The sequence below is a fragment of the Cryptomeria japonica genome, chromosome 3 (genome assembly GCF_030272615.1).
Source record: "Cryptomeria japonica chromosome 3, Sugi_1.0, whole genome shotgun sequence".
In the NCBI taxonomy this organism is placed as follows: domain Eukaryota; kingdom Viridiplantae; phylum Streptophyta; class Pinopsida; order Cupressales; family Cupressaceae; genus Cryptomeria; species Cryptomeria japonica.
The window spans coordinates 544469611-544492541 of record NC_081407.1 but is presented as its reverse complement, the minus strand read 5'-3'; positions in this window follow the sequence as shown (position 1 = coordinate 544492541).

Genomic DNA, 22931 nt, shown 5'->3' with positions numbered 1-22931 from the left:
TGCAACTTTCAGGCACTTACGCCACATTTTCGCATTTAATCACGAAGACGTAATTGTCAAACCGGTCAAAACACCTCTCTGGACCTTGCCATCTGATAGGCGTGTACTTTGATATACAAGAATGAACTCTACCAAACAGTTTTTCAACACGAATCCCGAGTGAAGAGATATTAATTGTAGAAAAGGACCAACTGGCTTTGTTGGCACTGCGGACCTGATGAAGTCAATGCGCAGGCAACTCATGATGCCTTTCTTAAAAATATCAAACGATCTCCTTAGACCCTCAAATTTGAGACATAGGTACCTTCAAGTACATATCAAAACTTGGAATGCTTAGTTTGACCAAAAGGCTGACTGGGTGCAAATGGTACGCTCATGAAAATGGCAACTTTAACTGATACGACAATGAAAGTACGGATCACTTAAATTAATGGCTCAATGAACCCTTTTGAAAACCGATCAAACGGATTGGCAGGAGCTTGAAAATGGAAACATAACTTTTCATTTATACCAACAATAGCCTGGAATAAACATTCTAACATGCCATTCATTTAGGTAACTTTTACACTAATGCAAAACAGGGCTCCGACTAGGTCCTGAAACAAGGACTTGTCAAAACATACAAACTGCAAACATTTTGAGCTTGGAAAAATGACAAATGGATTCATAAAGACTTGAAAATTTGCATGTTGACTCACATTTATGCATATAATTCAATCCATTTTGAATTTTGTCATGAAGATCAATAGGGAAAAAGTTATAGGCGCTCAAAGTAGGCTACTCAATAAAATCCGCATTTGCACCTAAAATGCACTTTCAGCTCACCCCTTGAAATGGGTACTTGGTAAACTTATCCAAACTGAGTTCTAAAAGTTGCAACACACTACATAGGCCAAATGAAAGGTGTAGGACACATTTCCCAAGCCTTACCCTTTGAAAATCACTGGCTCCATTTTACCCTCTCTCTAACTAGGCCATTCAAACTGACTCATTTTATGATCATTTGGAAATGCAGAGAATTTTTTTGAAATGGGCCCCAAAACTTGACTCAATTTTAATGAGTCCTAATAGTGGCTCTGACTCGGGATGGTTGATTGCAAGATCAACACAAGAATTCAGAATCTATGGCAGAGCAGACCACCCAAAAAATGAAATACATCTCTCCTCTCTTCTCTTCTCAAAAATAGGGCATCCTTATCCTACCCAAACAACAGGGCACTTTATTGAAAAGTACACAACTGAAGCAAAGCAACTATACAATATATACAAACATACTTATGACGGGTCATAAACTGCTCCAAACAATCTTAGCATTTACCTCTGTCAAAAATTTGATTCTCATCACCTGACATCATGACCCAAACAAAGGTACCTTTCAACAACAACTGAGCATAATCCTTATAATCAATCTCTTTCATCTCATTCCTGTAAAAGCTGGTGTGCATACCTTTTGTCTAATTTTGAACTTTGTAATCACACGCTATTTCAACAAAAGTGAAATCATGAGACAAAACACAATAGAGGCCTTCCCACAAACTACAATACATTTCACTATCCCAATCAACTCTATCATTTGCAAAGGCATCATCATGCCGAATTTCAAAAATAAAGCATTCATTCTCACCACTATATTTCTCATCAACACTCACCTTGTTATCATTTAAATTCATAGGATTGGGGGCATTACTAACCAATTGATGCAAACAAGGAACATAAATATCACGATCTAGATGTGATACTTCACTATGCTGATCACACTCTATACTATCCTTGTTCATCAAACTCAGCACATCCGCATCCTCAATATCCCATTCATGGAAAAGAATGCATACCTTTGGCTGAAGCAAATCCTCAATGAAGTCTTTCTCATTCAGACTTGCATCCATCTGAAAAACTTCCATCTGTGGTCTATAGTAGTCATCACACAACCCATGCCTCTTATCTTCCTCATGAAGTAAAATTTTGCAACACATGCTACTGCTGTTCGGAACTTCATCAGCATAACAAACTTCTTCAACACAAGGGGAAATTTCAACATTTTCCATAATGAAATCAACACTATGAGCATTTATACCAAAAGCAAAGAACTCCATATCTGGTTCAAGCATATTATCAACATTCACGCCCTCTTCATGGTACTTCAAATTCTGAAAGCATTCAAATATGGGTTCATTTAAATACGAAAATAGAACATTATCCGCACTTTCACATGCATTTTTATCTCCAAAAACACTTTCATTTTCAGATTCATGTCTGAAGTATATAAATTGGTCTCCTCTTATATCATCTACACAAGATGAATAATAAAAATCCTCATAACCGTCATCAGCTACATGATTGGCATTCATTTGCTGATCATAAGAAAGTGAATAACTCATGCCAAGATCACTCTCATTCTGAAAATGATCTTGATTGTTCATTTGTATACCTTTAAGGTGCTAAAAATTGAGCTCAGTATCCTCATAATCAGCAACACCACTCCATTCTGAAACACATTCATCACTGGGTATACTTGCACTAAAAACACTATCAGCATCATCCACAATTTCATTTTCAGCTTTATCAGACTTAATCAAAATCTGATTTTCATCATATTGCACATTTTCACTTGCATAATCAACAACATTTGGTGATCCTTCAGTATTTGGTACTTCAACATCAAATACATCAACAACATGTAAATATTGATGGTCATCATCCTCATTAATTTCATTATTATTACCCTTGGGAGATACATGATTTACTTGATAATTTGTAGTCACATAATCAACATAATCGGCATACAAATCAAATGGTACATATCCTTTATACAAATCTACCTCTGTATCAGCATTATCACAATATTTCCCACTGATCATTCCATCATTATTGTGAGAGACAACTGACATTAACAGCATAGATTCTTGACTCTCATTTAAATTTGAATTACATGCATCGGCAAAACCATTTAGAACAGCAAAGCTAGATGCACCTTGACAAAGAATGATTTGTTCAGCTTCACATGGTATTTCACAATTGAAGGTACTTTGACAAGAAACAACAACAGACACAAATCTCTTTGAGATCCCAAATTTCAAATTATTTTCAATGTCCCTAGCTGTGTTAAAAGTTTCATACAAAGTTTCAGGTTCTTTGTTTCTCAATAAGAAACCCATCTTCTTACCAAAAACACTCATATAAATATCCAGGCATACTTTATCATCAAATTTATACTTCCTGGAAATTTTATACAATGTTTGTGAAAACCTGATATTAAATGTTGGTACCAATTCATCTTCCCTGATTTGTATGTATGTGAACTCTTTTAGCAAATCACAATCACTCACCTTTTCAGCAAATTGGTCTATGAAATCTAAAACTAATTCTTCCCATGAGGAAATACAATCTACTGGAAAAAAGGAAAACCAATCCCTGGCATCCTCTTTCAGTGATTGCACAAATAACTTCATGCACACATCTTCTTGACAAATTTCAAACTCTCCCATCAAATCTGAAAATCTTTTCAAATGTTGACATGTTGATTCTGATTTCTTCCCACTGAATATGGGCAAATACTTTCTAATCTCTATGGGTATGGGATTTGGGTAACTTGGAATACCTTCAAAATTTAGAGTAGCATAATGGTTCATGATGAAACTTCTCCTATTATACGGTTGTGACACTTCACTAGGCATGGTCATATGTGAATAAGATTGGGGCTGAAATAACTGACTGCACATTGTGACTTCTCAAACTTCATACACAACCCCACCAAAATTCAACAACTTCTAAATATGTCAAGCTACAGATTTATCTTCTTCACTTTTTGACATAAAACTCATGGATACTTGCACATCATAGGAAAACATATAAGATCTTGAGGCTTAATAACACTTTGGATATGCAAATATTTTTTATCTTCTTCCCTTTCAACAAAGTGCAAAACACTAGATAGGGAAACTATTTTGCTCTTTCAAATTTTCAGAAGACATGTCTTGCATTGAAACCTCTGAAAATACCTAGGTGTTTGCAACTGTAAGACTTGTAAATCTGAAGATTAACTTCCACTTTCAGCACTGTCTTTTACCTCAGAGTCGCCACCTCTTGCATAGAGGACATTTTAAACAGCAAAATGCCATTCAACACATATTTAATTCTCCATTGTCTCCTTCAATCTCGCTGCAATAAACACTCTTCCAGGCCACAAACATATGGATTTAGGAAAATAACAACAAATCTATGTGTATCTTACCACTGCACTTTCTATAAAACTCTTATGATGAAAAAATTAATGTGTAAATATGCATTAGCATTGATAACTCATATCTTTGCACTATATATGGAACCATAAAACCTTGTGCAATACTAATTGCAAGGACATTCAACATTGGCATGAACCACAGAGTCGCCACCCAAATAAGGAATTGGGGAAAAGTTTGCATACAGCTGCAAGGACATGCTCACAACTCAGCAACATGAATTTACTGTTACTCTTTTATAAAATATGAAATGAAAAACATATCATTTTATAGATCCAGAACAAGGAACATTCTCTCCACCATAAAATCAATTTCAAACTCTGTGCATATACAATGAACAGATTGGCTAGATGAAATTAGGCAATTTCTATTCAGCTTCCCCAGTAAAGTCGCCATTTTTGTTGTGGTGACTCGAAAGGGATAATCTCAACATTATATAAAGCAAATTTTCTTAACCAGAGACTCTTAACATTTCATTTCTTCCCCAGCAAAGTCGCCATTTTTGTTGTTCACCAAATCTTGTTAACCCAAGTACACCTGCAATCCTTCTATGAAATGGCCAATTTCAATCTATGAAAAACATCAGGGCTTGGACAACATAACATAGGACCCTAATTGATCCTTCTGCACTTCAGGTTCTGCTAGACCAAGGGGGGGACACCCTTTTGATGCTCTGAATCAAACTCATTTACTCATCATGACAACATCAATGAAACAGATAAACCATTCCACAAGCTCAACAAGTTAAATAACACATATAGATTGGCTAAATCTTGTATAGATAATGGGTGAAACAGAACTTGGGAAGGATACAACACAACCCCTAAACATGAAGGGAAAAGATTTTCTTTAAATTTGTGAATCTCAAACTGTCCCCAAATCTTCAAGACCAGTGCCTTGTTCATTAGGTAACAAAGTCACACACAGAACTGCAAAAGTGTATCCTAGTCACAAATTGGTTTTCCTTAAACAATATTCCTGCATTAATACCTTATACTAATGCATTATTCAATTTATTCACAAAATCATTAGATCTGGGACACATTCCATTGCTCATGACTGATTACAGAGTTTAAAACATTCATTGAAGGATACCCACAAACAATCACACAACCTCCTTGAAATTAACAAATTTCATCCTCCTTGAGGATTCAATTCATAATTATGAAATGCATACACAAAGACAATAATGTGAGAAATTTACTCATGCCTGACACAAGTAAGACCTGCAACTAAAAAAAACACATCTACTACACTGCACTGTAACCTCTATACCCTAAAAATATCCATAGAATTGTACACATTTGGGTCATGCAATTTAGAAATGGAAGCCATGAAAACTGGAGCCACTCTCACAGAATTCTAGAACCCTTACAATGAGAAGAAATTGGAATAAGAAGGAGAGGGAAAAAAGATTAGGTCTGCAACCAAAATTGCCAAGTGTCCCTTCTTTCCTAACTAAAAAATATTTTCTTTCCTTCCCTTACCTTATGATGCTCCTTTACCTTATGAGCCATGCAGAGGGAAGAGAGCCATACATAGTTTTCTTGAAAGTTTACAGACTCTTTATCAGTAGACTTTAATGCCTCTTTTCCTCGGTGCCTACTGTATTAATTTCAAAGTTTAGAATGGCAATTGTACTTAGTTTTACACAGGGCCACGTCGAGGGAGCTAAAAGATTTCTGCACTCTTCTCCACGCCATCTTCACACCCAAGCTTCACATTTTAAACCTCACAAATTGCATCATGCCTGAGAGTTTTAGAATGGCATTCAACCATGCCACTTTGCCATTACTGGTTTCCATGTGGGGGGATGCTGGACTATTGCCTTTGCCATTTTCTCAGAGTTTTATATTGTACTCTTTTTCAAATACCACGTGCCTGGAGGAGGGAGGCTCTATTTAAATGCATTTGCTAAAGGGTTTCTATGCTTCCCCCTACCACCATGCCACGTAGGGGAGGGAAGATGCTGGCAAGGGGGCTCTGCAAAACTCCTCCACCATACCACGTTAAGCTTATGCCAATTTGCACTTGTTGCAAGTTTCATGTGGCCTCCAAATAGCCTCTACGCAAGGAATGATACTGCTAATTGTCTTTGCTTTGGTCAAATGCTACTCTCCAAAACTCCACGCAAAAGGTCAAACTACTGTTTGCATTGGCTTGGGGTTTTACATGCTCATTTCATTAACCATGTAGGAGATTACATTGGCTTGGAGGCTTCATGGCCCATGAGCCCTGGCAGTTGCATTTATTTGAACATGTTTGTGTGTGTGTGAAAAAGTGAACCTGTAGCTGCAAGCACAACACTTCAATTAAGTCATTATATGCATGGTTAGTAATCAATAATCAATGAGAAATAAACTGTAGCAAAGCGACTAATTGCCTTCTAAAAGATGCGAGTATAAGATTGCTCTCAGATTTTTATAAGCAATACCAGTGACTAGACTACACCAAGACGAAGGATTTTATCTATATGATATTAAGCTATATGGATGCAATATGGATGAATAATTCAAGCAATAATAACCAATTTAAGTAGTAATGGATGCAAGCAATAATGAATGTAAAATGGATGCAAGTAATCTAAAAAAGCACAATGATTTCAATGACTCCAGAGCGAAATTAGCATGATAATAATCTCCAAGCGTGTTCTCAAAAATCTCTGGGGTGAATTGGAATGAGAGCTAAAGACTGAATTTATAGAGAATCACAAAAAGCTCAGTTCAGGATTAATTGAAATAATTGAGAAATCGGGTTGAGTTAACCTTGAGATAGATTCCAATTATAGTTTGATTGAAATGCATTCAAATTAGAAGTCCAAGTTTCATTGGAAAATAATAATAAATTAATTCCATGCACATATTTGATTCATTCAAGAAAAAGGTCTTTCCAATGCAACTGAACTTCTTTTTCTGAAAAGCTTTGAGTTCCAATTTTAGAGAATAATTCAATAATTCAATAAAATTACTTTTCTGATTTCAAGTTCTAAATTTAGAAAAAGAAATAATATCTCAAGTTTGATTTCTCTCTTAATTCAATTCTTTTTTTTATTTTTGTTTTGTTTCAATTCAACTCTTTGTAATAAATTAATTCATCTTTTGTAATAAATTAATCCTTTTTGCATGATTGAATGGCAAATTTATTAATTTAATTAAATATGCAAAGATATTTAATAAATTCAAATGGGATAATTGATCAAAATGATATTCTTGGAAATGATTTGATTAATTAAATCAATATTTAATCAATGCTGAGTAGTTGATTTGCCATGTGATTTTTGATAATTAAAGAATTAATAATGTGCTCAAGATTAATTTAATTGCCTTTGGTTAGGACCTTGGTGATGTTGTCGAGATTAGGGGCCCTTGGTTTAGATGACCAATTTTAGGGTATTACATTTTCCCCTCTTTGAATTAATGTGTGAGCAGCACTTTGATTCAAAGAATGTGTGATGTCTAGGAGATGCTAGTTCTGAACTTGATTGATCACGAACTAGATAAAAAAGAAAGGTGTTTATCTTGATTTGAAGCGAAAAAGCTAAATGAGGTCTGATTAAAGTGATACCGATCCCGAACTTGATTGAACTGAGGAACGATAGAAAACAAAGATACCGAACTTGAACTTGATTGATCAAGAAGCGGATCTTACTGATCTAGAACTTGATTGATCTTAGATACAGTGAGTGATGATAAAAATTGATCTTGAACTTGATTGATCAAGACATGATGAGTGAAGAATGAACTATTCAGCTTGATCAAGAAACGAATACTGAACACCTGCTTAGATTTAGTGTGATCCAAGAAACTCTTTAAACTTTTGATTGAGTTTAAACGAATAATCAATTTGATTTGAAGCGATGAAACTGATTAATGTTAAGAGATTAATTTAGATGAAAGACAAATATTAGCTTGATTTGAAGTGATGAAACTTATATGCCCCTTAGCGATTGATTGATTCAGATGATCGAGAGATCTCAACTTGATGTGAAGCAATGAAGCTGAGATGCCCCTTATCAATAAGGATTGATTTTCTTTAATTGAAAAGATTTTGCTCGACTTTTGAAAAAAATTCTCGACTTGTGAGATGTGAAGTCATAAGGTTGTGAGTATGCCCCCTCGAAAGCGAAATCGAAAGATAGCGAGGGATTGATTATAGGCAATTGTGTGACAAAAAATAACTTATTTGAGCACAAAATGATCATGAGGATTTTTTTGAAAATTTCGGTGATGATTGATAAGAAATTGAGCGTAGAGTTGATTGTAATGTTGAGTGTAGAATGAAATTGAATTAAGACTCAGTGTTTGAAATTGAGCGCAATTTGAAGAAACAATGAGCATTTGATGAAAAAAGAAAAAAGTGCTAAGTGGTCAAAATTTTGAAATTGACTAGTAAAACAATCTCAAATTTCAATTTTGATCCCGAAAATGGAATCAGAGCAGGCATATTACCTAAGGGTACAATTTTCATGACCATCGGAGCAAGTTGAAAAATTAGGTTTTAGGCTATATATAGGACAAAAGTGTCATTTTCAATTCATTTTAACCCTCCAAGTTTGAAAATTCAAAAAGCCTTCTGCAAAGAAAAAATGGTGGTCCCTACTCATCAGCATCGATTTGAGCACCAGAGACATCACAATCGACCCTGAAACTACGAGCCAACAGTATGTGATCAATCTTTAGTCTCGTTATGTTTCCAATTTTCACTTTTTTTGTTTATTTTTCACATTTTTCATGGGTTTTGGGTCAAGTGTCGTAGTTTATCATGCGAGACAGGATCCTGTCTTGTACGAGAAACTAGCAAATTATCTTTTATCATTTAAGACCATTAGATTTGTCATACGGGAGTAACCCTTGTGTCGTACGACAAGTCGGTTAGGAGACCATTTTGTCGTGCAAAGTCAAAGTGTCGTTTGAGGTTGTTTTCTCGTACCAAAGCCATTCCTGACTCGTACGAGATTATGTTTAACTATGTTTTGTCATTCAAAAAATAGTGACTATTTTTGAAAGTGTAAACATGAAATTTTGCTTTTGCATTTGACTTATTTGGATTTGCATGATGTTTAACTTCTCTTGTAGGCTCATGTGGAATTTTTTCTGATGATCGTTGTTGGGTTTTTTGTGCAAGTGTGGTTACCTCTTGTGCTCTTCAGATGTGTATATCCTCCCACTATGGCTTTGGTTCGTGATTTGTCTGAGGTTGAGAAGGCTCATATTGATATGTGTGGCTTTACTCACCTGATGAGGTTACCTGATATCCGTGTGAACCACGAGATGCTGACAGCGTTGGTAGAGCGATTTCATTCAGAGCATAATACCTTTCATTTGCCAGTTGGGGAGTTGACTATCACTCTCGAGGATGTGTATAGGATCCTTCATATCCCTTTTGCTTGGGATAAGGTGGATTATGATACTGCATTGTTACCTGGACTATAGACTCTTAGGAACGTATTCAGGGATCCTGATATCTTGACTCATTCTATGAGTTGGGATATATTGATGGGCAGGTACAGTGAGGAGTATCTACTGGCATGTGTCCTAGTAGGTTTCATTGGTTGCTTCTTGATGCCAGATAGAGGGCAACAAGGTTTTTAGAGTGGATTGGGCAGTATGTTGGAGAGGTTGATAGAGACCCCTTAGAGACTTGGCTGGGGCTCTTTCTTATTGGCCCACATGTATCAGGAGATGCATGAGATTTTCTGCAGAGATGGGCGGAGCATGGCTACAGGGGTTTACATTTTATAGGTGTGGGCTTGGGAGCACCTTCCCATTTTTCAGCCAATAGTTGATGATAGCAGAGAGCCTGGGCAACCTATTATCTACAGGTATGCCGAATATATTACGCAACCCCATCTGGGCAAGACAGACTTCTGGCGATGACAATTGGATGATCTGATAGTTGTTATATGGAGACCGTATAGGGCGTTGGAGTCATGGGATGACTGGCGAGTGGTGCAGAGAGATCTTTTTGTTACACACCCACTGATCTTTTTATTTTTCGTTTCTTCAGGACTTTTTTTTATTTTTAGGATTTTTTTTAAGGACTTTTTCTGATTTTTAGGATTTTTTTCAGGACTTTTTCCAGCTATACAAGTTTGCTGGAGCAGAGAGTGCTAAGCGAAGAATTTCTTCAAGTGGATGGTGTTAATTAGTTCATAGAGCTGTTCTCCTTCTGAGTTTGAGAGTTGATAGGCACTAGAGCTGAATACTATAGTAACAATGTAGGGACCCAGCCAGTTGGGTTCAAACTTCCCTTTGTTGTCGCGAAACTGTTGATTTTTTGGATTTTCTCTCAGAACTAGGTCACCAACTTGAAATTCTCTTTGTTGAACTTTCTTGTTATACCCTCTGGACATTCTCTTCTGATACACTCTGAGATGATCAAACGCCACTAGTCGACGCTCATCCAGTAATTCGAGTTCTTGCAATCTAGATATTGTACGATCTTCATCAGTAACAAGACCTTGCAACAAAACTCTTAGAGATGGTATTTCTACTTCAATAGGTAATACTGCTTCAGACTCGTACACCAAAGAAAAAGGTGTAGCCCTAGTAGGTGTTCTGATACTGGTTCTGTAAGCCCATAGTGCAGGATTGAGCTGCAGATGCCAATCCTTCCCAGACTTGTTCACTGTTTTGTGCAAGATAGTCAGTAGGTTTTTGTTAGACACCTCAGCTTGTCCATTACCTTGAGGGTAATATACTGATGACCAGTGTTTCTTTATTTTGAATTTCTCACAAAGCTCATCCAGATCTTTATTTTTGAATTGTCCTCCATTATCAATCACGATGGACGAAGGTATCCCATACCTGCAAATTATATAGATTAGGATGAATAAGGCGACATGTTTACTAGTTGCTTTGATGAGCGGAACTCCCTCTACCCACTTGGTGAAATACTCAGTGGCAATTATGATGAATTTATGTCCGTTGGATGAAGCCGGATATATCTAACCAATGAGATCAAAGGCCCATTGCTGAAAAGGCCAATGTGTTATAAATGGTATGAGGTCCCTTGCCGAGGCATGTATGAGATTTCCATGAAGCTGACATTTCTCACAAGTCTTAGCAAATTTTATGGCGTCTTTTTCCATATCTGGCCAGTAGTAGCCAGCCCGTAATAGTTTCCGAGCTAAAGTAAAACCTTCAAATGAGATCCACCAATACCTTCATGGACTTCCGATAATGTACGTTTAGATTCTTTAGTTTCTAGACATCTAAGCAAAGTACCATCTAAACCTCATCTAAATAAATCATTAGCTATGATAACATATCGCGAAGCATTTCGAGTTAGGTTTCTTTTCTCGTTACGAGTAAGCTTTTCAGGGATAATTTGATCACATAGATAGGAATAGATGTGGCTGTATCGAGATGAGTTGTGTCCAATAATAGAACAGACTATTTGGGTCTCAGGAGAATCATAAACAGGGTAATATAACTCTTCCACCAAGAAATAAAAGCAAAAATTGGACTCCTGTAGCTCAGGTATAGATGTCAAGGTAGCCATAGCATCTGTTGCTCTATTCACTGATCTAGGAATTTGTTGGAATGATACAAAAGCAAAATACTTCTTGAAATCATCTACCATCCTCTTGTAAGGCATCAATTTCTCATCTCGAGTCTGATATGTATCATTGATTTGATTGATGACTAGTTGATAATCTCCATAAATATGTAATTCAACAACCTTCCATTCAATGGCTAGTTTTATTCCATTCACCAAAGCTTCATATTCTGCAATGTTGTTTGTGCAAGGGAATAGAATCTTATAAGACTTTGGAATTGAGTACTTCTGAGGAGTAATGAATAGTATGCCAACACTTGAACCACTTTGAGTAAAGGAACCATCAAAGAACATCTTCCAGGGTTGTTGAGTAAGATGCATTATTGATTCATCTGGGAACTCAATGTGTAGTGGTTGAGTTTCTGAAGTGGAGCTTCGACAAGTTGATCAGCAATTACCTATCCTTTTATGACTTTGCATTCCACATATTTAATGTCAAACTAGGATCATTACCTACTTTGCCAATCGTCCGGTGAGTGTTGCTTTATTAAGAAGATACTTAAGTAGATCAATTTTGGCCACCAACTTGACTGAATGTGCGAGCATATAGTGCCTCAGTTTTTGTGATGCAAAGACTAATGCCAAGCATGCTTTTTCTATTATATTGTAGCTCATTTCATAAGACACCAATGTCCTGTTGATGTAATAAATAACTCTTTCCTTTTTGTTGTCATCCTGTTGTGCCAGAAGTGCCCCCAGTGATGAATCAGTTGCTGATATATATAAGATTAGTGGCTCACCCTGAATAGGTGGCATCAATATCGGTGGATTAGACAAGTACTCTTTTATCTGCTAAGGATGTTGTTCACACTACTGATCCCAGTTGTATATTATTCCTTTTCTCAATACTTTTGTAAAAGGTTGAGCCTTGTCTGCTAGTTGAGAAATGAATCTTCTAATGGAGGAGATGTCCTTGTAGACTTCTCATTTGACTGATGTTCTTTGGAGGCGGCATTTCCATTATAGCTTGGACCTTTTCAGGATCAACCTCGATGCCCTTCTTTGAAATGATGTAGCCAAGTAGTTTACCAGATGTCACTCTGAATGCACACTTCTTTGGATTTATTCGGAGTTTGAACTTTTCCATTTTGTCAAGTATAGGACCTAACTCTTGAATATGCGTTGATCTTTTCATAGTCTTCACTAAGGTGTCATCAACATAATCTTCCATATTCTTATGCATCATGTCATGAAAGATAGTTGTAACTACTCTCTAATAGGTCGCTCCTGCATTCTTTAACCCAAATGGCATAACGTTCCAGCAAAAGGTTCCCCATGCATAGGTGAAAGCTATCTTTTCTTGATCTCCAGGAGCAATTTTAATCTGATTGTAGCTGGAAAATCCGTCCGTTAGTGAGTACATCTCATACCCAGCTGTCATGTTGACTATCATATCAATATTTGGCAATGGAAAGTCATCTTTTGGACATGCTTTATTGAGATCTCTAAAATCTATACAAACTTTGATAGATTTATCTGCCTTCGACACAGGTACTATGTTGGAAATCCATTCAGCATAATCTATTGCTCTGATAAATCCAGCTTTAAGTAGTTTCTCTAGTTCAGCTTTGACCAATAGTGCGACATGCGGGTGCATCTTACGGAGTTTTTGTTTAACTGGTTTTACTCTTGGTGTGATTGAGAGATGGTGCATAATGAGATCAGGATCCAAGCCTGGCATATCAAAGTACGTCCATGCAAAATTTATTTTCTTCTCTAAGAATAGCTGAGTGAAATCCTTCAATTCCTTTGCCGATAGTGATTGAGCTATGTGAATAATTTGTGGTGTCTCTTGATTCCCGATATTTACTAGCTGAGTTGGCTCGATCAATATGGAAGACCGCTCCTGAAAATGACTGGGTAGTATACCAAGTATCTCACCTTCAGGTGCCTCAGAGAGGTTTTCACCTTTAGGTAAGTCCTTTATTTTCTCTTTTTTAGATTTTGACATCGCCACTGTATGGTTTTCGCCATCAGATCTTTTATTTTTATTTTTCTTGTTTTTGCGACTAAGATACTTGATATCCTCTTTAGTCATATTTTCACTTTGTTCACTGGTGGAAGAGTTCATAGGTTCAACTACATTGAGATAATAGGATAATGTATAGTCATTGGCAAAAGTAGGTATATCCATGGGTTGATTCTGTAAAGTACAGTCAATCAATTCGGGATGTATTAAGGACAAATTTTGGATAGGTTCAAGAGTGTTCATGGTATTGTTATCACAACTGTGGATTGAAAAGTCATGTTCCAGAATGATACCTTGCGTAAGTGTCTCGAGACCAGGAAGAGTTAGATCATGATTATTAAAGTTCACGTTAATATTTAATCGATCTAATCCAATAGACATACTTGTAACAACGTTTACTACGCTGGATTGGATGCCATGTTGTGGTTTAACAACAATAAGAATAGTAGACAAATTTTCATTGTGTATATCAGATGATTCAGAATTTAAGGATGAGTGGGTATCATCATGAACAAGACTGTTATCAGAGTCCTCAAAATCATCAGAGTTATCAGATGAAGTTTCCAAGTCTCTGTCAGGTGATTTAGTAAGCATATGTATGGTATCAATACTAACATCTTTAATGCTACAAATTCCTTCATATTGTAGTTCATTTGTCATTTGTATCTGACACACCTGTTGACATGATCTCATTGTTTCTGTGATTTTTTTTCATCTACTCCATTCAGCTTCTTCTGGACTAATAACTAGTTCTTGTTCTACAACTTCTAACTCTTCCTGTGCAATGTTATAACTGATTTGTTCTATTTTAGGAAAAGGACACATAGATGAGAAGCTTTCTGGTATTGTTCCTTCTTTGAATGCTTGTTCATAATTTGCTTACCTCTTTTATCTAATTTCTTGTATTTCCCTCTCTAGTTTTATGCGCATCAGCTCTTGAGTATCATCTATGACACCACTAGATTCTTCTAGAGTTTCTATAGCAGATGTGTCTAAAAGATAGTCAGGACCCCATTCATACTCATTTGAATCAGTCTCTGAATCATCTACTTGTTGCCTGCCAGTATATGTGACTGGAAATTTTAATGGTGCAAACAATTCTCTGATTCTCATAACTTCATCTCTTATATCCTCAGGAACCTCAACTTCTTGTATTATTGTAGCTGATACCATCAAAGCTTGAGCACCGACTATTTCTTCTTTCTTGACCGTTGATTCCTCTTTCTCATTTCTACACTCTACTTTTGTTTGTTTAGTGTCTGCTTCATGTAATGTTAAAGGCGATATATTTTTCAAGCCTTTAGATTTAGAAACATGTTTTTATTCAGATGTCCTTTTAGAATTGTATCCCAGTCCAGCCTTATCATGTGTGGATTTGGTTTGTAGCTGAATTGGTTTAGTAATACCTTCTTTTTGTTTGCCCAAAGGACCAGTACCTGAGTACCCCATGCGCTGAATCATTTTGTAACCACGACCATATTGGTTTGAGGAAATCTCACAATGTCATACCTCCTCATTTGGACTATCTTCCTTAAAGAGCCAGTTAAGCACAACATCCTCTTCTATTTCATCCGCTAAGGAGGTAGAAGACTATATGAAGAGACCATCATATATAGTATTCGGAACTGAATTTTGTGTTCTTATAGCCTCTGATGGCTTGCCCAATTGTTTTGGCGATGGAGGGAGAGAAACTAATGATAGTACCGGTTCTATCTTGTAGCCATCCATGTCAGTATCTATAATCTTCAATCTCTTTTCTAAGTCTTTCATCAATGTTTCTGGATCTTCATTTGGAGAGGCTGCCCTATTATGAGGCACAAAAGTATCTACACCTTTTGTCAATGCATTATAGATGACATTTGTATCAGTCGGAATATTGACTTCAACTCCATTATAAGGAAACTTTAAGCATTGGTGATATGTTGACGGTATTGCCTTCATTTCATGAATCCATGGCCTGCCCAGTAATATATTGTATGACAATAGAATATTGAGAACCTGGAAAAGGACATCTCTCTCTACTAGTCCCACTCTGATTGGTAATGATACCAAACCTTTGGAGGTCCTCTCTTCTTCATCATAGGCTTTAATTGTTATTTTCTTGCCTGGATCAATGACATTTTCAGAGAATCCTAGTTGTGTAAGCAGATGATAAGTACAGATATTCAACCCCGTGCCTCCATCTATCAAAACATGTTTAACTCTGTGTTTGTGGATCATGGCTTCAATATGTAATGGCTGGTTATGTGGATGAATTAATGAATTGTCATCTTCCTCAGAGAAGGTCAAATAGTGAGGTGAAGTCAGATGACCCACCATAGACTGAAACCAATCAATGTCTAAATCTTTTGGAACGTTGGTAGTGAGCAATGCTTTGTCTAGGATTTCCTTGTGAGCAGATGAGAGCTGTAGCAATTCAAAAATTGAAATTTGAGCATTTGTCCTTTTCAACTGTTCAACCACACTATATCCAGAGGATGATGATGAGGTTAATCTTTTAAATTTGTCCAAGGTTGATTCCTTTTGTTTGTTTGGCAAGGCTGTTGGATTTGATGTTTCTTGAGCCGGTTTGGAAGAACTAGCTCCTTGGAGGGTAACTTTCTTTTGAGATCTGGTCAGAGATTTTGCATATTGTGATTCATTTGGTTTATCTTGAACTATAATCACATTGCAATATTCTGAGTGTGAAGGTTCAATCATGTTGATAACGTTGTCCTGGCTGGCATAAGCATAATTTACCTTGGCACCTTCTTTAGTCTTTGAGGAATCACCTTGTTCATAAGTAGGCAAAGGGTCTTTAAATGCTTTATGATCAGCATTGGTTGGATGATTCCCAACAACAACTTTACCAGCATCTATGAGATCCTGAATCTCATGTTTTAGCTTCATGCAATTGTTTATGTGATGACCCTTATTCTGATGGAAGTCACAGTATTCATTTTCTCTCCACCATCTTGGTTTGACATTCAGATCATATGGTCTGGAGTTATCTGGTAGTGTTATCAAGTTGTTTGCCAACAAAGTTTTGAAAGAAGACTCATATGATTCTTCAAGAGGAGTAAAATCACGCTTAGGTTTGGAAAGCCAAGGCTTATCTTTGAACCATTCCTTTCTTTTCTTTGGCAGATTCTCTGCTGCAATCTCAGTGGCTTTAAGTGCTTGTGTACCACTAGCCAGGTTGAATATTGTGGATTTTGAGTTGGTTTTGACAGTGTCTACTACTCCATCATTAACAACATTCTTGTTGTTGTCTTTGACAAATTTCCAATATTGGTTCTTCTCTTTAGAGCTAGATCATGTTTGTGTTTCTTTCCAAGGTGTGATATCCCCCTTCTTTATGAGCACATCTTCCATTCGAATGGCATTATCTACCATTTTGTTAAGTGATGGGTGTACTTGCATTTGTACGCTATATTTCAGTTCGGGGACCAAGTTACTGACAAATACATCCATTTTCTCAGAGTCTGGAATAGGTCGTGGGTACCTAGAGAACATCCTTCTCCAGCGTTGGAGAAAAGTAAGAAGAGGTTCCCCTATTTTCTGTTGAGTATTACAAAGATCGATCATAGTCACAGGATGTCAAATGTTGTATGAGTATTGTTGTAAAAATATTTGGATTATTTCTTCGAATGTTTTTATTCCCTTGGGTAGACTTGAGAACCATTCCATTGCTTGACCCCCTAAACTCCTTGGGAAGAGATGCATGAGGTACGTTTGATCATGCATGAATTCCATACAAGCAGCACTAAATTCCCTAACATGATCTTAAGGATCTGAGGTACCATCATATTTGTCAAATTTTGGGATTTCCACTCGTGAAGGGAATGGAGGCATGTGTAAATTCTTGTCAAATGGAAAGGGACATATCATTTCCAGAGAATATTGTTTCGGGGACTTGTCCTTATTCATCAACTCTGTGAGCTTTGTCCGCAAAGCTAGTAATTGTTTGTGTACCATGATTATAGGTGAGTCTTCCCTTTTAGTAACAAGTGTCTAAACATCATATCCAATAGGAAGTTTGGCACCTTGATTTGCTAGTTCTAAGAAATAGTCTTCCTTTTCTTGGGTCATGATAGTTTTCATCATTTTTCTAAAGTCTTTGTCTTTCTGACAGTCAAGGATTTCTTTTTCTGGAGGTTCAGCAGCTTCATCAATCTCATTTGATGATGATGAGTCATTATGATTTTTAGGAATATTACAGTCGTTTTTGTTTCCATCATTGTATTCTGTCTCATGTATAGTGGGAGATTTTGGTTCATCAAAAATTGGTCCGCCTGATGATGATGGCATGTCAGTGAGGGAATCCTTCACATAGAATGGATTATCTTGATAAGTGAAGGTTTGTTCTTTGCCTTTGTCTTGTTTCTTATGAGAACTCCTGGTTTGAATAGGCATTTCTATGGATTAGTGTGACCTAGAGTTGTTTTGTAATGCAGAGGTCAAGATCAATTTCAGAGCTAGTTGTTCTATTTAGAGTATTGTTTGGGAGAAACAACTGAGATTTTGTCTGATTTCAGGAATGATCTATCCTATCTAAGATGTTATCCAAGTTGATTCTAAGCATAGTGTAAGATGCAGTCTGGTTTCAGGAACAATCTATCCTGTATACGACGTTATCTAAGTGACTAAAAATTGATAGGTAGTTGATTGAACTAGTTGAGAGGTGATCGACCAAATTGTGCAACGCAAATGGCAGAGGTACACTGTCTTGATCTGTTTAATACTCAGGAAAATGATAATCAGTATTATGTTCACTGTAAGCTGTTTTTAGGCAAGTTTGATTGTTTTATTTTAACAAAACTAGAGACTCGTATGACAAGATTTTCTAGACTGGATGACAATTTAGCAACTACAAGATGACAATAATTTTATTTCATACGAGGTGCTGCCTCGTACCGTACGACAAATGGGCATGTGCAGGATGACAAAAGACTGAGAGCAGTTCTATTTCGTATGAAATAGGATACAGAGCTAGATGACAGAATGAAATGACTCGTACGACATAGAATTGGGTCTAGAATGACAAACCAGAAGACTCGTACAACACAGGATGTGATATAGGATGATGAATTATCAGACTCGTATGACTGTTCACAGGACAGAGCCTAGAAATTTTGAGTTTTTTCAATTGCTGAGTATGACCAATTCTAAGATGGACTGATTTTTTACCAGGATAGACTATTTTCTGACACGGACTAAGTTTTGACTAAGGATGGACTAGTTTCTAACACGGATAGAGTTTCGACTCAAGATGGACTAGGTTTGGACATGGACAGAGTTTCGACTCAGGATGGACTAGTTTCTGACACAGATAGAGTTTCAACTCACTGAGTTGTTTCTGGTCTTCACTGATTTTTTGTATTTCAATTTTTGTTTCAGGGATGAAAATGCAGAAAACAAGTAGTATGTATAGTGACTCCAATCACAGCATGCAAACTCTAAGGAATTTGGTGAGGAAAGAAAACCTTTGCTTGTAGACTCAGGTACACACCCAATAGCTAATCAAAATACAGCCGCTGAGTCTCATGCAATGGATTCTCAATGCCGTATTATCTGACTCCAAATGCTAATGGGGGCACGAAATGACAAGTATCTTGGGAGAGTTACTATCTCTCTTGCACAAAGATTATCCCCCTTTCGGAGATGAACCAAGTAGCTTCTAATTTTAAATTGGATTTAGCTAGGGATCTGTTCGGCACATCGAGGTATAAACTCAATTAAGAGGTCTCCCAGCCTTGAAAACCAATGTTTAATATACTTGAAGGTACGAAGGAGAGCTATTCCTGAGCACTGTCGTTGACTTGATTTTCATCAAATCACATTTATTTTATAGTGGGTTGGAGTACTTGGCATCTAGCCATTCTCAATTAGGTTGTTCCCCTCACACCGGCCATAACGGCTTTAAGATTTTTTCAACCCCTCAGGAGGGCAGGCCTGCTAAAGATGTACAAATCTCAAACAAAGAAAAAGCTTCAAGGGTCTAGATTTCTGATTGTCTAGAAAAAGACAAAAGCATACTCTCCTACCTCTCAGAATCTTCTAAAAGCACAAAAGATAGATTTGTTCTTTAACCAGATAGCAAGTTAGGTTCCTAAAAGTGAATTTAAAGAATACAAAATGTTTAGTCGATTCTCCTTCAGGTAACCTGCAAAGACAATGAATCAATAGTCATATTGTCTTTGTGAGACAAGCATATTCTTCGACAAGCGTTTTGCAAAAACTAGTTAGGCTATGAAATTTTTTGAGATAGACAGATAAACAGTCAAGGTCAGTCGTTAGAATAATCAATCAAAAATGAAAAAAAACATGAAATTTGCCTCCTTTACCAGAAAATAGAGAATCGTATGACAGGCACTTGACTCGTACGAGATAGGATGCAGTATAGTACGAGACCAGATTGCTGATGATGTTGGCTCGTACGACAGATGATTTTTGATCATACAACAGAGGATCTACTCGTATGACAGAGGGTATACTCATATGATAATGTGTTTGTAATTCGTGCGACACCTGCAGTTTGTCGTTTCAGCCTGTAAGAATTGTCATATGAGATGTATGGATGAAGAACCAAAAAATCTGAAACCTGGAAAATAACAAAAAAATTAAGTAGTCAGTTTTGGAGGCCGAAAAAATGTAGTCTTCAGGCCCCACGGTGGGCGCCAGAGATGTGCATGTGAAAAAGTGAACCTGTAGCTGCAAGCACAACACTTCAATTAAGTCATTATATGCATGGTTAGTAATCAATAATCAATGAGAAATAAACCATAGCAAAGCGACTAATTGCCTTCTAAAAGATGCGAGTATAAGATTGCTCTCATATTTTTATAAGCAATACCATTGACTAGACTACACCAAGATGGAGGATTTAATCTATATGATATTAAGCTATATGGATGCAAGATGGATGAATAATTCAAGCAGTAATAACCAATTTAAGCAATAATGGATGCAAGTAATCTAAAAAAGCATAATGATTTCAATGACTCCAGAGTGAAATTAGCGTGATAATAATCTCCAAGCGTGTTCTCAAAAATCTCTGGGGTGAATTGGAATGAGAGTTAAAGACTGAATTTATAGAGAATCACGAAAAGCTCAATTCAGGATTAATTGAAATAATTGAGAAATCGGGTTGAGTTAACCTTGAGATAGATTCCAATTATAGTTTAATTGAAATGCATTCAAATTAGAATTCCAAGTTGCATTGGAAAATAATAATAAATTAATTCCATGCACATCTGATAAAAATAGATAATTCCATGCACATATTTGATTCATTCAAGAAAAAGGTCTTTCCAATGCAACTGAACTTCTTTTTCTGAAAAGCTTTGAGTTCCAATTTTAGAGAATAATTCAATAATTCAATTAAATTACTTTTCTGATTTCAAGTTCTAAATTTAGAAAAAGAAATAAAATCTCAAGTTTGATTTCTCTCTTAATTCAATTCTTTTTTTGATTTTTGTTTTGTTTCATATTCAATTCTTTGTAATAAATTAATTCATCTTTTCTAATAAATTAATCCTTTTTGCATGATTGAATGGCAAATTTATTAATTTAAATAAATATGCAAATTTAATAAATTAAAATGGGATAATTCATCAAAATGATATTCTTGGAAATGATTTGATTAATTAAATCAATATTTAATTAATGTTGAGTAGTTTATTTGCCATGTGATTTTTGATAATTAAAGAATTAATAATGTGCTCAAGATTAATTTAATTGCCTTTGGTTAGGACCTTGGTGATGTTGTCGAGATTAGGGGCCCATGGTTTAGATGACCAATTTTAGGGTATTATAGTTTGTATTTTCCTTCACGCTTGTAGGGAGAACTTTGGCAAAGGAGCTACGCAATACACCTCTTTCATGCCATCAACACTTGCCTAAAGAATTTGACTTTGAAACCAATGCCTTGCAAGGACCACGCAGAGGGAGGATATTAGCAAAGATTGTGGATTTAGCCTTGCCAATTTGCATTCACTGGAGTTCCATTGCCTCTATATGTGAAGGACGTAAAATGCTTTGATTCTTCAAGGCCTGAAGCATATCCTCACTAGCACCAAGATCTTTGAAGGTTCTCAAGCTTGAGGTAAATACTCAACAAATTTACCCCACCTTATAGGCGCTCAAAGTAGGCTACTCAATAAAATCTGCATTTGCACCTAAAATGCACTTTCAGCTCACCCCTTGAAATGGGTACTTGGTAAACTTATCCAAACTGAGTTCTAAAAGTTGCAACACACTGCATAGGCCAAATGAAAGGTGTAGGACACATTTCCCAAGCCTTACCCTTTGAAAATCAACTGGCTCCATTTTACCCTCCCTCTAACAGGGCCATTCAAACTGACTCATTTTATGATGATTTGGAAATGCAAAGAATTTTTTTGAAATGGGCCTCAAAACCTAACTCAATTTTAATGAGTCCCAATAGTGGCTCTGACTAGGGATGGTTGAATGCAAGATCAACACAAGAATTCAGAATCTATGGTAGAGCAGACCACCCAAAAAATGGAATACATCTCCCCTCTCTTCTCTTCTCAAAAACAGGGCATCCTTATCCTACCCAAACAACAGGGCACTTTATTGAAAACTACACAACTGAAGTGAATCAACTATACAATATATACAAACATACTTATGATTGATCATAAACTGCTCCAAACAATCTTAGCATTTACCTCTATCAAAAATTTGATTCTAATCACCTAACATAATGATCCAAAAAAAGGTACCTTTCAACAACAATTAAGCATAATCCTTATAATCAATCTCTTTCATCTCATTCCTATAAAAGCTAGTGTGCATACCTTTTGTCTGATTTTGAACTTTGTAATCACACACTATTTCAACAAAAGTGAAATCATGAGACAAAACACAATAGAGGCCTTCCCACAAACTGCAATACATTTCACTATCCCAATCAACTCTATCATTTGCAAAGGCATCATCATGCCGAATTTTAAAAATAAAGCATTCATTCTCACCACTGTAGTTCTCATCAACACTCACCTTGTTATCATTTAAATTCATAGGATTGGAGGCATTATGATCCAGATGTGATACTTCACTATGCTGATCACACTCTATACTATCCTTGTTCATCAAACTCAGCACATCCGCATCCTCAATATCCCATTCATGGAAAAGAATGCATACCTCTGGCTGAA